Below are 14,458 nucleotides of genomic sequence, written 5' to 3'. Positions count from 1 at the left end.
GAATAGAATTTTTTAGAAAAATGCGCAAAGCGGATTAATGAGAGATGGACTGGACGGAGCAGGCTACATTGCCGGATTTTCAAGAAATCTCGAGAATGCTGTTGATCCGATGTGAATTTAGGCGGTTTTACAGGGTTGTTGGCAATGACCTCCGTTTAAAGAGCGCCGCGTTCTACTCGCTCTATTTGAATGTGCCTCTCGAGGCCTCTAGATTAAGCAGCGCCTCTGCATTCCGCGAATAATAGCTGCATCTGAAATGCGATGAATATTATGTAAAACGAACAAAAATGCCATTAAAAACTGCTCATTCCAGCCGGCTGCGTCTGTGGTGACTCTCCAGTTGCTAAGTAGTCCGTTTCAAACCAACTGAAAAATAAAAGCGAGAAAAAGAGCAGTAACCATTCGCGGGAGGAGAAGTCTACAAGCCAAAAACCGTCTATAATCAAATTTGAATACTAAATAGTATTTAGTTTACAGTATATGTAAGTGTTGTATATAGCATACAGTGCCGCATCACGGAGATTACTTTCTCACAGTGCCTACAGGGACGTCCTATTAATAATTTTCTCGTCGAATGCACGGCTGATGAAGAACGGTGCTTTTGAATTAATTTGAAAGACATCGTTTTATCACCGATAAATAGGTTTTCAACGAAAGAAAAGCATTAGGCAACTCAAAGAGATTTTGTATTTTTCTTTTTGCTTAACGAAAGACAATATATCTTCATCAAACTATGTTTCTCAACAATTAGCGGCTCTGGTGCTTGCACTAGAGCTGCTATTCCGGACGGTCCCAGCTGGGGAGTATCAACGGACCATGTTACATTGGAGAGACCGCGTGTTGGTTGATGGGAATCGGCGCCATTTTCTGCTGTTTAGGGGGGACTGATTTTATTTTAATCGATATCTTTTTCCTGTGAGCGAATGCTATGTTGTGTAGTGTATTTTTGGAATCATGGTGATACTGTCAATAATTCAAAACGGATCTGTGCTTTAATCTCGCACTGGAAAAAATGTACTTTACGTTTAAAATTTGAAAATTCAAATCTATAAGTTTTCGCGCTTTTTTCGGAGAATGCCGTGGTTGGAGCTTCCTAGTCATACTACTCGACATCAGCTGATAGCAAACAAAGGTTACCAAGGAAACCGTAAACGCGTAACAACTACCTACCGTCGCCAGAGCCGCTTTCCGACGCGAATGCGTTGGAGCTTCCTGCTTGTTTTTCTTTTCACTTACGCTGGAGAGCTGATCAAAAAAAACCGTGAGTGTGTGTAAATACAATCTGTTGAGCCATGTAGCAAAAGTATCTTAAAGAAAACATTTTTAGACTGCATACAATCACAATAAATATAGATATCATACATAAAAAGTCTCCAAATTGATTTGTTTTTGCTTTTTTTTTCCTCGAGGACATATATTTTGGTATTAAGATGAGGTCAGAGATGAAACATGCAAGTCTGTATAAACAAAAGCATTTCATTTGGACTAAAACAAAACTGAACCAGAAAATCATTATTCAACCCGAAGACTAAATTTATGAAATTCTAACTATTTTTTGATAAATATGACAATGTTGGAGCTGAAGGATGGGATTAACGAGTGATTGTCTACATAGTTAAAAAGTGAGTAATAGTTGAGCTTCTACCGTTTTTCTCTCGCATTTTCGAGCGGCTGCCTATACGTGGACTCGAAATTCTACCATATAGGTTGCGCTGACTCGCTTTTTAATTATGTTAATATCAACATAACGTTTCCTCGCCCCCATCTACTCCTCCCTGCCCAAGATGTGTCTAATACTTAAAGTGACACAGCCAGATGGCCAAGTTCAAAATCAGAAATGTTTCCTAGAATCTTGGATCAGTCGCATTTCAAGTAGCATTTCGCGATGAACAATGTTTCCGAGGTCACGGATGTTCAGTGGCGTGGCGTGCTTTGCGACACATCGATTGATCTGCCGTTTCATTCCATGGTAAAGAATCGATAAATAGGGTGCTCGTAATGAACACCTTAATATTCGATTCTTTACTATAGCTTCAAATGGAGAAATATCGATAATCGATTGTTCACGCCACGCCACTGCGGATATTCTAAAAGCAAAGACGCATAGGTTGTTCAAAAATTAGTGAGACAAATGCTATAATTTCAACATGAAGCTAGGCAGATGCTTCTTTTGTATCGATTGAAAGACAAGCCTAATAAATTTCCAATAGGACGCAGATAAACTAATTTTGTTAAACATTTAAACGAATTATAAACTAGTTTCACTAAGCTCTTCCAAATTTCTTCCCTATTTTTCTTGTGCAGTTTCGTTGTCAGACAAAATGTTTCTTCGGATCTGGGTGTTTCCTTGGAAATAAAAAAACCACTTATTGCGACGCACACACACCCTCCCTCACCCTTACACAAAAAAAGGTCTGAAAAACGCAAGTGGCGAGTGGCTGCCTACGAATTTTAACGAAAATTTTCGCTTACTAAAATTGGTTTTTTAGTGAAAAAAAATCAGGGGCGGATCCAGCAATGTGGCAACACAGGATTTCCTCCATCTAAACCTTAATGAAATAATCGATTCTTGTCGGAGCACCTGGCCCCTCCAAGAATCGATACATTTCATACATTTAAATGGAGTGAAAACAATGCTGTTAATTTGCTGGATCCGCGAATGGCAAAAATCTTTGCTTTGGGTCATCTATGTCCACCACTGATTTTTTGTCTTTAATCCAACCTTCCTGATTTTCTCGTGCCGCAAATAACAGGAATATCTCGTTCGACTCCGGAATACTTGGCAACGGATCCGGAGAGCACGACTCGATCCTCGCTCGTTCGAGATGTCCTTAGCGGAAACGTCTCAATAACCGCGACTTGGCGAAAGGGAACGAGTGAGGGGGGGGGGACTTAATCCCTTAACCCTTCAACTCCTCCGCGAGGCTGTGCTGGCGCAGTGGCGGGGCGTGCTTTGCGATATATCGATCGATCTGCCATTTAAACGTATGGGAAAGGATCGGTAAACAGGGTGTTCGCAACGAACACCTTAATAATCGATTCTTTACCGTAGCTTCAAATGGGAAATATCGATAATCGATACTGCAACATACCAATCTAAGCATTCCTCCCTTCCCTCTACCATAACAAGCATACGTCTGTTACTTCATCAAAAATACTACACCATTTGAATGCCAAATAACCCTGACGCAGGATAAAGAATCGTCGTCAACAAATTATTCAAATTATGCGCTGAAATTATTGATCGAAATGAGAATATGACGCTATTTTCGGATGAAGTTGACACTGACGCTCTCTGGCGGCGCGGAGTGTCAAACAATCACTGATCCACGCACCATGGAATCAGGAGTGACACAGCCTCATGTGAAATGCAGCGAAAAAAACCGAAAGAATAACACCGAATGGTGGCACGCGGTGTTGAAAAGCGGCGAAAGAAAGGAGTGGCCACTCTCAAATCTCCTAATCCGTCATTTATCCAGTGCCGAAAACCAGGAAGAAAAGCAACCATTAGCAACTTTCCTCAGCGCGGCAAGTGCCCGTCCTTTGAACTAGACCGATGAAGTTGTCACATTTCTCGGTGTGCTGTGTTTTTGTCCGTTTCCGAGTGAGGAAGGGACCCTGAATGTGGCAATTCAACACTCCTGCGTGTACAGAAGACAAGCGCAGTCTGAATGCGTTCCGACAGAGAGAACACAAAGAAAAAGAAGTCCATTAGTGGGATTATTAGGCTTGTTTTTGTTCCAGGGTGAATTACGATCGATCCACCTAGGTTCGGGAGCCTTTCACCTGAAGTTTGCGCGTCGGCGGAGATGTTCCTCTTTTGTCAAAATCCAACCAAGGATACCCCGGAGAAAGCCTGGAACACAATCAGCCTGCTTTAATGTTTTGACGGTGCCACGCGTAAGGGTGTCAAACCTGACTTTTTTTGCGCGCATTTTATTTTATTTTTACCTATATTTTCTTCATTGCTATTATCCAAATATTTTATTTTAAGTACAGCATCATTGGAGGTAAAATCGTTCAATTATATTTTGATGGATTTGAATTTTTTTAATATTTACATGCTAAAAACTATACGAAGATTGACCAAAAGCACGTGGTAATCATCTTGGCACCGAAGGTTTACGTGAATTACAAATACAGCGACGAGGATTGAACATCGTGATACCGCTATTACTACGGATCACAAATGTTGTATTCTGCTATTGGCCTCTAGTATATTTCAAACCTCCTCTTCACCCACCCAAGAAAAAAAAGGAGACGATGAAATAAAGAGGGAAGATTGCATCTTAAATATTTCGATTTTTTCTATGTTGGAATCAAAATAAAATGTTCTCATATTGTTATGAACATGTTTTCCCACAAAAAATGTTTGTTTGGAGGGCAACATTTTTGTGACTAAATCATCATATATACTTATAGACCACCATTTTTTTGCATTTACAGAAAATTTAATTTTTTTCTTCCTTTTTTTTGTATTGTTATTACTCTCTCCCTTTCTGTTTTTCTTTCCCTCTCCTATATCCTTGGGTTCCGGCATCGATTTAACTATATTTTAAAGTTTTGATAACTAAACTTGTGTCAAGGCAACTTTAAAGACACTGCTAACCAAACAATAAATCATTTTGATATCAGTCCACACATTCAAAAAGTACCATGGTCTGGGTTGCTACGATACCGTGTGCCGTTATTTCCCGACCCTCCTTAGTGTAATTTCGTTCTGGTGCATCTATCTTCCAAGTTAGTGTGGTACTCCTGTTGAACAGCTGCCCCGTCCGTCAGGTGCTGCTTGCAGCGGACGCCGGGAGTACTGCACTATCTTGTTTCGCTTGTTTACCTTTCGATTTCTCGGATGATTTTGCGAAAAAACCTTGAACTTTGGTCGGTTGGTCGGGAGCCGGCACAGATTTTTCGTGTGCGCGAGAGGCCAGCCTTCGGGCTGGCCATCATTTTTCTCTTGATTTTTCATTTGATGCGCTGAGATCACAAGTGCCCTGATTGCTGACTGCTGGCGACCTGAAGCTGCCGATTTTCTTGTTACAACTTGTAACTCTTGTAATTTCCCCAGAGTTGGGTAAGTCTAATGTCTTGTTTTAGTTTGTAGCTGCGTGTCCCTTTAGGACCGCAATCCCGATCTCTTGGTGCACTTAGGCCAATTTCTAGAATTATGTAGTACGTGTAGCCTACAGTGCCAGGTTAGGTAGCGCATGGAGAGCGCTGACCAGTTGCCTTGGACATTATTGTTTCTTGACTAAGCAAATATCAAGTTGAGACATTTCGAGCTGGGCCCGAATACAAGTTCTACCAGTTTGATTACTCCCTTTTCCAAATTATGATTCAAGCTCTTAAAGCTCCCCAAATTAACAATCGCAGGGCTGAAAGCCAAAGCGAGACTCCGCTCTTCCAACGTGGAAAAGATGAATTTGTATCTCCTATGTAATCCTCGCATTTCATTTTCAGGTCGTAGGCTGACCCTAGCGTTAAGTATTTTCCTGTTGCCTTTTCTTTTAGTCTTTTGTAGTTTAGCCCCTATGGCAGAAGTGATATGCTTATCAGCACATGGCCTTAAGCCTAAATTCTCTGTTATCAGCAACTCGACACCTAAGTACCACAAAGCCCCTAAGGCAAAAGGATCTCTATTTGTACTTTTATTATTCTGAATGTTGGATAAGAATCAGGCAATCAAATTTTGTCAACGTAAAGTCTTTTCTAGTCAGTTAGAGTCTAGTCAGTTAAAGTCGAGTCTTACTGTAACTTGTGAAGCGAACAGAGTTATTTTTAGTGATTATAATGTGCGTTGCCCATAAGGCCTAGAAAATCAGTTAGGTATGTTTTGCCTGAGCTTTGAATTAAACAATGTGGGAAATGTTTCACCACAGGGTTCCAGTTCCGGTTCCAGTGCAGTTCCAGTTCTGAGTTCTAGTTCTGGTGAAACTCCAGTTCCAGTTTGACGTTTTGAACGATGCTCTTACCCAGACAGTTTATCCCACCAGTGCATTACACAATCTCTCAGTGTTGAACTTTTGAATGCTGCACTTACCGAGCCAGTTTCCAGCTGCCTGTTATCGTGAGCTACCCCTCTCCTTTTGTTAAGCCGATTACGGCCATGTTGTTTTAGTATCTTTTAGTAAAAGTGAAATGTATATGAAACGTGTATGAAATGTGTAAAAAAAAAAATAAAGCCAGATATTTTTCCAAAAACATTGTTACAAATGGTAGCAGAGCGTGGTTTCGATCCACGGACCTCTGGGTTATGGGCCCAGCTTCGGGTTTGTTTGAGGTCTACAGTTTTGTTACTCAAGCAAATGGAAGGATTTTTTTTGTTCGTCTCTTTGACTTCTCGGATTTTTGGAAAAATATCTGGCTTTATTTTTTTTTTTACACATTTCATACACGTTTCATATACATTTCACTTTTACTAAAAGATACTAAAACAACATGGCCGTAATCGGCTTAACAAAAGGAGAGGGGTAGCTCACGATAACAGGCAGCTGGAAACTGGCTCGGTAAGTGCAGCATTCAAAAGTTCAACACTGAGAGATTGTGTAATGCACTGGTGGGATAAACTGTCTGGGTAAGAGCATCGTTCAAAACGTCAAACTGGAACTGGAGTTTCACCAGAACTAGAACTCAGAACTGGAACTGCACTGGAACCGGAACTGGAACCCTGTGGTGAAACATTTCCCACATTGTTTAATTCAAAGCTCAGGCAAAACATACCTAACTGATTTTCTAGGCCTTATGGGCAACGCACATTATAATCACTAAAAATAACTCTGTTCGCTTCACAAGTTACAGTAAGACTCGACTTTAACTGACTAGACTCTAACTGACTAGAAAAGACTTTACGTTGACAAAATTTGATTGCCTGATTCTTATCCAACATTCAGAATAATAAAAGTACAAATAGAGATCCTTTTGCCTTAGGGGCTTTGTGGTACTTAGGTGTCGAGTTGCTGATAACAGAGAATTTAGGCTTAAGGCCATGTGCTGATAAGCATATCACTTCTGCCATAGGGGCTAAACTACAAAAGACTAAAAGAAAAGGCAACAGGAAAATACTTAACGCTAGGGTCAGCCTACGACCTGAAAATGAAATGCGAGGATTACATAGGAGATACAAATTCATCTTTTCCACGTTGGAAGAGCGGAGTCTCGCTTTGGCTTTCAGCCCTGCGATTGTTAATTTGGGGAGCTTTAAGAGCTTGAATCATAATTTGGAAAAGGGAGTAATCAAACTGGTAGAACTTGTATTCGGGCCCAGCTCGAAATGTCTCAACTTGATATTTGCTTAGTCAAGAAACAATAATGTCCAAGGCAACTGGTCAGCGCTCTCCATGCGCTACCTAACCTGGCACTGTAGGCTACACGTACTACATAATTCTAGAAATTGGCCTAAGTGCACCAAGAGATCGGGATTGCGGTCCTAAAGGGACACGCAGCTACAAACTAAAACAAGACATTAGACTTACCCAACTCTGGGGAAATTACAAGAGTTACAAGTTGTAACAAGAAAATCGGCAGCTTCAGGTCGCCAGCAGTCAGCAATCAGGGCACTTGTGATCTCAGCGCATCAAATGAAAAATCAAGAGAAAAATGATGGCCAGCCCGAAGGCTGGCCTCTCGCGCACACGAAAAATCTGTGCCGGCTCCCGACCAACCGACCAAAGTTCAAGGTTTTTTCGCAAAATCATCCGAGAAATCGAAAGGTAAACAAGCGAAACAAGATAGTGCAGTACTCCCGGCGTCCGCTGCAAGCAGCACCTGACGGACGGGGCAGCTGTTCAACAGGAGTACCACACTAACTTGGAAGATAGATGCACCAGAACGAAATTACACTAAGGAGGGTCGGGAAATAACGGCACACGGTATCGTAGCAACCCAGACCATGGTACTCATTGAATGTGTGGACTGATATCAAAATGATTTATTGATTGGTTAAGTAGTGTCTTTAAAGTTTCCTTGACATAATTTTAGTTATTAAAACTTTAAAATATATTTAAATCGATACCGTAACCCAAGGATAGGAGAGGGAAAGAAAAACAGAGAGGGAGAGAGTAATAACAATATAAAAAAAGGAGGAAAAAAATTAAAGTTTCTGTAAACGCAAAACAATGGTGGTCTATTCGAGTACGAGTATGTATGATGATTTAGTCACAAAAATGTTGCCCTCAAAACAAACATTTTTCGTGGGAAAACATGTTCATAACAATATGAGAACATTTTATTTTGATTTCAACATATAGAAAAAATCGAAATATTTAAGATGCAATTTTCCCTCCTTATTTCATTGTCTCCTTTTTTTTTCTTGGGTGGTTAAAGAGAAGGTTTGAAATATACTAGAGGCCAATAGCAGAATACAACATTGTGATATAATAGCGGTATCACGATGTTGAATCCTCGTCGCTGTATTTGTAATTCACGTAAACCTTCGGTGCCAAGATGATTACCACGTACTTTTGGTCAATCTTCGTATAGTTTGTAGCGTGAAAATATTACAAAAATTCAAATCCATCAAAATATAATCGAACGATTTTACCTCCAATGATGCTGTACTTAAAATAAAATATTTGGAAAATAGTAATGAAGAAAATATAAAAATGAAATAAAATGCGCGCAAAAAAAAGTCAGGTTTGACACCCTTACGCGTGGCACCGTCAAAACATTGAAGCAGGCTGATTGTGTTCCAGACTTTCTCCGGGGTATCCTTGGTTGAATTTTGACAAAAGAGGAACATCTCTGCCGACGCGCAAACTTCAGGTGAAAGGCTCCCGAACCTAGGTGGATCGATCGTAATTCACCCTGGAACAAAAACAAGCCTAATAATCCCACTAATGGACTTCTTTTTCTTTGTGTTCTTTCTGTCGGAACGCATTCAGACTGCGCTTGTCTTCTGTACACGCAGGAGTGTTGAATTGCCACATTCAGGGTCCCTTCCTCGCTCGGAAACGGACAAAAACCCAGCACACGGAGAAATGTGACAACTTCATCGGTCTAGTTCAAAGGACGGGCACTTGCCGCGCTGAGGAAAGTTGCTAATGGTTGCTTTTCTTCCTGGTTTTCGGCACTGGATAAATGACGGATTAGGAGATTTGAGAGTGGCCACTCCTTTCTTTCGCCGCTTTTCAACACCGCGTGCCACCATTCGGTGTTATTCTTTCGGTTTTTTTCGCTGCATTTCACATGAGGCTGTGTCACTCCTGATTCCATGGTGCGTGGATCAGTGATCGTTTGACACTCCGCGCCGCCAGAGAGCGTCAGTGTCAACTTGATCCGAAAATAGCGTCATATTCTCATTTTGATCAACAATTTCAGCGCATAATTTGAATCATCTGTTGACGATTCTTTATTTTTTGCATTCACCAGAGTTCTTTGGCATTCAAATGGTGCAGTATTTTTTATGAAGTAACAAACGTTTGCTTGTTATGGTGGGGTGCTTCGAAAAAACATCGGTATGTTGCAGTATATCCCCTATTCACTGGAAGAAAAATTCGCTTGGATCTAGCGTCCAGACTCTTGAAAATAACGACAAGAAAAAAAAAACTATTGATTTAATAGGATTTTTGCTTAAATCAAAAAGAAATCCGCTTTAAGTAAGAGGCTCGGTTTTCAATTTAAGCAAAAATCCTATTGAATCCTGAGTATTCTTTCTTGACAATGTTTACAAGAGTCTGAAATCTAGATCCAAGCGACTTTTTTTCCAGTGTTAAATATTTTATTTCGAGAACCATGTATGAATATTTTTCCTTCAAATATTAATTAAAGGAATTTGAAAAGAAAATTCCTTGAAAATGTGAAGAAAAGTATTCAAAAGTTTTTTTTATAAAAACAAAAATCATAATGTAACAACAAATATAATAAGGAATTTGAAAACATTCAAATGTCCATACGTCGCTTTCTCTTCACTCATCACATATTTGGAAAGAAGGGGCAACGCACAAGTGAACGACTACTAAAGAATCAAATTTCGCTTTTCATTCGCCGAAAGTGCAATTATACTAGAATTCAATACCATTCTAAGAGCTAGTCCATACCTGTAAGTTACAAAAGGAAATTCCTTTTTATGAAATTACAGTTATTTATATCCAGAGGATTTTTTATTCAATGAGGAAAACTCACAGCAGTCACCTTCGAATGCCCCTAAGTTCTCAGAAGTAAAAAAAAGTAACATCTAACATAAGTCGCGAGAAAAGTGACAATCGAGGCATAATACAAATTGTAAAAATATTTTCGAGCAGGTTCATAAGAGCAACCAATGAAAACATCAGTTTCCGCGACTTTTTAAAAACTGATAAATGATCGTGTCGATGTGGTTTAGAGCATGCCTATATTTGCCTCTTTCTACATCGTTCCTGCTTGACTTCGAGAGAGAAAAGTACGGTTTATTTGAGAACAACTAATTTGCATGAGGTGCATTGTATTAAAATGGATCAAAGTTTTCCTTGTTTTCGCTCACCTGATTGAATGTTGCTAGACAAAAAAGGAAACAACACGCGAGATGACGTTTAAAAGAGGTTAAAAAACATGGAAGGGAGTGGAGCTTATGCTTATTCAACTGAGGAAGAATTTTAGCAATCTCAATCTCTTACAAGTCTGAGCGTTATAATACGCCGTGAGTTTGATCGAGCAATTATTTGGCATTGATAAGATGATATTGTAGTGCGGCTTAAAATTCTTGTGTATTTTTCTCATTCGAGTTTCGCAGAATGATCGAAATCACTGAATTAAAGAAAACACGCAAACTTTTAGTTATATTACGATAGCAAGTTCTCGTATGAGAGCAGGAGGAATGGTAAAAAGCCTCTCTTGGAATAGCCTCATCACGTGCGATTTCTTGAGGAAGTGCGTTTCTTTTACAGGTTCCTGATCAATATTGCCGTGCTAAGGAAAAACGCCGTATGAACATTCGAGAATTGCCGAATTTCCTTCATTAAAATGTTTATTTTTGGAGAAATGTTTGAATATTTTTCCCTGAAATTTTCAGAGACTTACGGTTGAAATCGAGAGCAAAATTATCCGAAAAATTGGAGGAAAAATGTTCATAATTTTACCGGGTAAGTCGTGTTTTACCAAAAGAAATTTGGCAACGCCTGAAGGTTCATACGGCGTTCTTCCTTAGCACGGCAGAATAAAAATGCTGCTATTTTAAAGCTAAAAGTCAACGATGTCCCACTCTTTATCTTGCAGTTTTAGGGAATATTTACTTTCCCATTGCAGAGACCATAGTTTTTCTACGTTCGACCGTACCTAATACACTACGGAAATTTTATCGTTACGTAAATGCCATTATGATAGATGAGGAAATCTAAAAAAACGACGAGAAAAAAGTTAGGTAGAACTTGGTAACTATTCACAGAAGCACGTCCCGATTAGATGCGAGGCATGGATCTTTTGAGTCGTTTCCAGCGGTGCCTCTCCAAACATCAGATGCATCACGATCAGACTTGATGCAGCCACAATTGCGGTCGAATCTATCAAAAATTCCGATAAAGAGAACGTGTCTCCGCATGATAATCGGTGCTCACCTAAAACCGGGATCAATCCAGCCAGGACACCTATAAAACCGGATAAAAGGCCCCCGAATTCGAACATATCGGGATAAATGGATTGAAATTATCTGCCGCGCTATGTAAAACCCGCGGAATTACGAAAGGTTTCCATTGGAGTCAGGTGGTTCTCGCTTAGCACGGAGGATCTGGACCATTATCGACGCAAGATGCGTGTTGCCTCATTCTTCGCTTTGTTCGCAAGAATTTTCCATTGTCCCTCTTACACGGATGTGCTAATTTTGTCGCACGCTTTTTGATACATGCCTGTGCGTGTCTGGGTATAATTTTTCGAAACCGTGGTTTTGACTCAAAGCTTCCATTCGAAGGTATTTTGATGCCCCCAAACATATTTTACTTTTAAACGATGAAATACATGCCTTTTGTGTAGTAAATTCTTTGAGAGGCCCAAGGATTTATACAGGTTTGGAATGTAGTTATTTTCAATACTTCGTGGTAGAAAAGATGTGGAATTTTGAATTATCATTGCACTTACTGATTTGATCGTCTACGACATTTGCTGAACGCAAAATGAGTATTTATTTGCATCTATGACGCAAAATGTGTAGGTGTTTCTTTGCATTTGTGACGCAACATGGGTATTAATTTGCATCAATGACGATGATAAATATGAACTTTGGACCTGACAACTTCTTGGTAACATTTTCATTTTTCAATGGAGGAAATGCCACAGATTCCTATTGAAAGTAGATTCGCAGTTTTAAAAAAATAATTAACTATAAATGGCAAGCAAACTCCGATAAGTAATGTAAATTCAGTCAAAATAAACAAATTTGCTAGCCAGAGAATTTCAGCATATTCCAGGTTCTCTCTTCGTGGGCCAAGTTTCCAATAAACTTTTTTAACTTTTTATAAGACATGAAATAAAATTGAAGTCACTTTTGTGGAATGTTTATTTCAAGGAAAAAGAAGGTAGTGGAGGTACTACAAACCTACCTTAACATTTTCAAAACCGGCAAAGTTTTTTCGTTTATATTTTCAATTTTCTTTGGAGGAAAATATTATAATCCTTCTAAAGTTTCACCTTCGAATAATATCCAGTTATATTTTACTCGAGATTTGTTAAAAAATTCCATTTTATGATGTTATGTTGAGGATCTCTATATGAGGTCTCCTAAGAATAACATCTGCTTAGAAACGACTATGAATACGGCCCAAAAAAACAGCGTGAAGTATTCATACAGTCTTGTATGCGCTATGCGTTTCACGCCGACCGCTGCTGCACGCACTAAGTTTGACGTAATGCGTGAAGTATCCATGCAGTCTTGTAGGCGCTATGCGTTTCACGCCGCCCGCTGCTGACCGCAGCCGCTGCGGCGCAGCGACCGCACTGTCTTTGACGCAATGCGTGAAGTATTCATGCAGTATTGTAGGCGCTAATATGTGGTACATGCCGACCGCGCGCCGTGCCGAGGGTTTATCCTGTTCATCTCAAGTTCTCGTCATCATTGCTCTCTGCGCCGCGCCGTTCCAGGCCAAATTCTGTGTTCGGTTTCTCTCTTAGTCTTAACTCGACTAATTAAAGGTGCTGTCTATTGTACCACAGGAAGACGACAAAATTAGAGATATACTCTCGGGAAATGAGAGATTTTGTCACTTTTTCTCGTTGATAATTTTTTCTCTGAATCCGATTTTTCTTTACAGCTACATTTAAAAAAATTGCAAAATTTGCCTTCCCCTAAATTTGCCGCCATGAGCCGCGGCCCTGATGTTGGATGATGCGAGAGGTCGGAATGTACTACTTGGTTGCATAAAGGGGGGCAAGAAAAATACGTGCGCAAAACGAAAAGTAATTTTTGCATAATATTCAAGTAATCCCACGATGAGGAATAAGAAAGACACGTGGTCGTATTTTTTTATTACCAGAAATCTTAATGAGGGATAACCAATTCATCACATAAAACGATGAGATGCTATGCGATTTCTTCGATTTTTCTCATTTTTCACGCCCTTGGTCAATACGCAGTTCAACCCCAAGAGGACACTTCTCGCCCTTAAAGTTCCACTAATCTAATTGTAGCAAGCTCATCAAGAGACTATCTCCTTTCGAAAGCCGCAAAATCATTGAAAACGGCTCTGTAGAGCAGTAGAACGAACCGTGATGAATAATGGTAAGTTTGGGGGTCAGAGAGGTAATAGTGATAATGTTGCAAAAAATTACCCGGAAGATTTCAAGCCTAAAGGAGGAGATAACGTAGCTTAGGTAAAAAAAGGACGAGGAAAAAAATGAATAGGATCAGTGCCCCATCAACTCACTGTTTGCGTCAAAATGGCCTCCTCCCAACTGTTGGAAACAGTAACTACTATCATTATAGCTACACCTTCTTCCTCTTCCTCCCTTTCGGTGTGAGCATGGAGTTCCCGAATTTGTATTGCTTTTCAGTCGGGCGAGTAAAAAAGAGCACAAAAAATCGGGCGATGAACTGGGTGGCAGGGGCGGGGGTGGGAGGTAAGAGGCAGGAGGTAGGTAAGATCGAGTGTAAGTATAATAGAGCGGAATTGAAGAAGCGCTTTTGTGAAAACCCTGTGACGCGGAGCGATTGAAGACTCATTGAGTAATCCCGTGCCATAGAGGAAGACGATACGGATATGCTCTGTTGTCAAGTTTCAGGATGGAATTTCCCGGTTTTATATCTAATGTATGGATCAGTACCACAATTAAAGGGCTTGGAGGACAAGGTGCAAAAGTGCAGTTTTTTGAAAAACTGAGATATTCATGAACTCAACTAAAACTAGTTCAAAAGTATATTCTGTGGAATATTTACAATTAAATTCAACTTTAAAGCATCAAAAAGTAAGTTTAAACTTTCTCTCCGCCATGAGGCTCCATGTAGTTTTGAAATTTGAACACACATTTCTTGGAATAGCAAAAACTGCATTTCTGCGTGTCC

The 14,458-nt window shown here is 39.9% G+C and overlaps 2 long non-coding RNA genes across 2 annotated transcripts; one reads left to right on the top strand and one right to left on the bottom strand.

The window, feature by feature from the left end:
- The first annotated feature begins 4,685 nt into the window (after positions 1-4,685).
- LOC140224000 (uncharacterized) lies at positions 4,686-6,181 on the top strand. The gene is made up of 2 exons (XR_011899239.1): positions 4,686-5,074; positions 5,880-6,181. It is a non-coding gene; the product is annotated as an uncharacterized lncRNA (long non-coding RNA).
- A 184-nt stretch (positions 6,182-6,365) lies between these two features.
- LOC140223999 (uncharacterized) lies at positions 6,366-7,861 on the bottom strand. The gene is made up of 2 exons (XR_011899238.1): positions 7,473-7,861; positions 6,366-6,667 (listed from the first exon to the last, which is right to left on the bottom strand). It is a non-coding gene; the product is annotated as an uncharacterized lncRNA (long non-coding RNA).
- Between the last annotated feature and the right edge of the window lie 6,597 nt (positions 7,862-14,458).

Source organism: Bemisia tabaci, chromosome 2 (assembly GCF_918797505.1).
Source record: "Bemisia tabaci chromosome 2, PGI_BMITA_v3".
Classification (NCBI taxonomy): Eukaryota; Metazoa; Arthropoda; class Insecta; order Hemiptera; family Aleyrodidae; genus Bemisia; species Bemisia tabaci.
The sequence above is the reverse complement of the archived record's forward strand: the minus strand, read 5'-3'. Positions and strand labels throughout refer to the sequence as shown.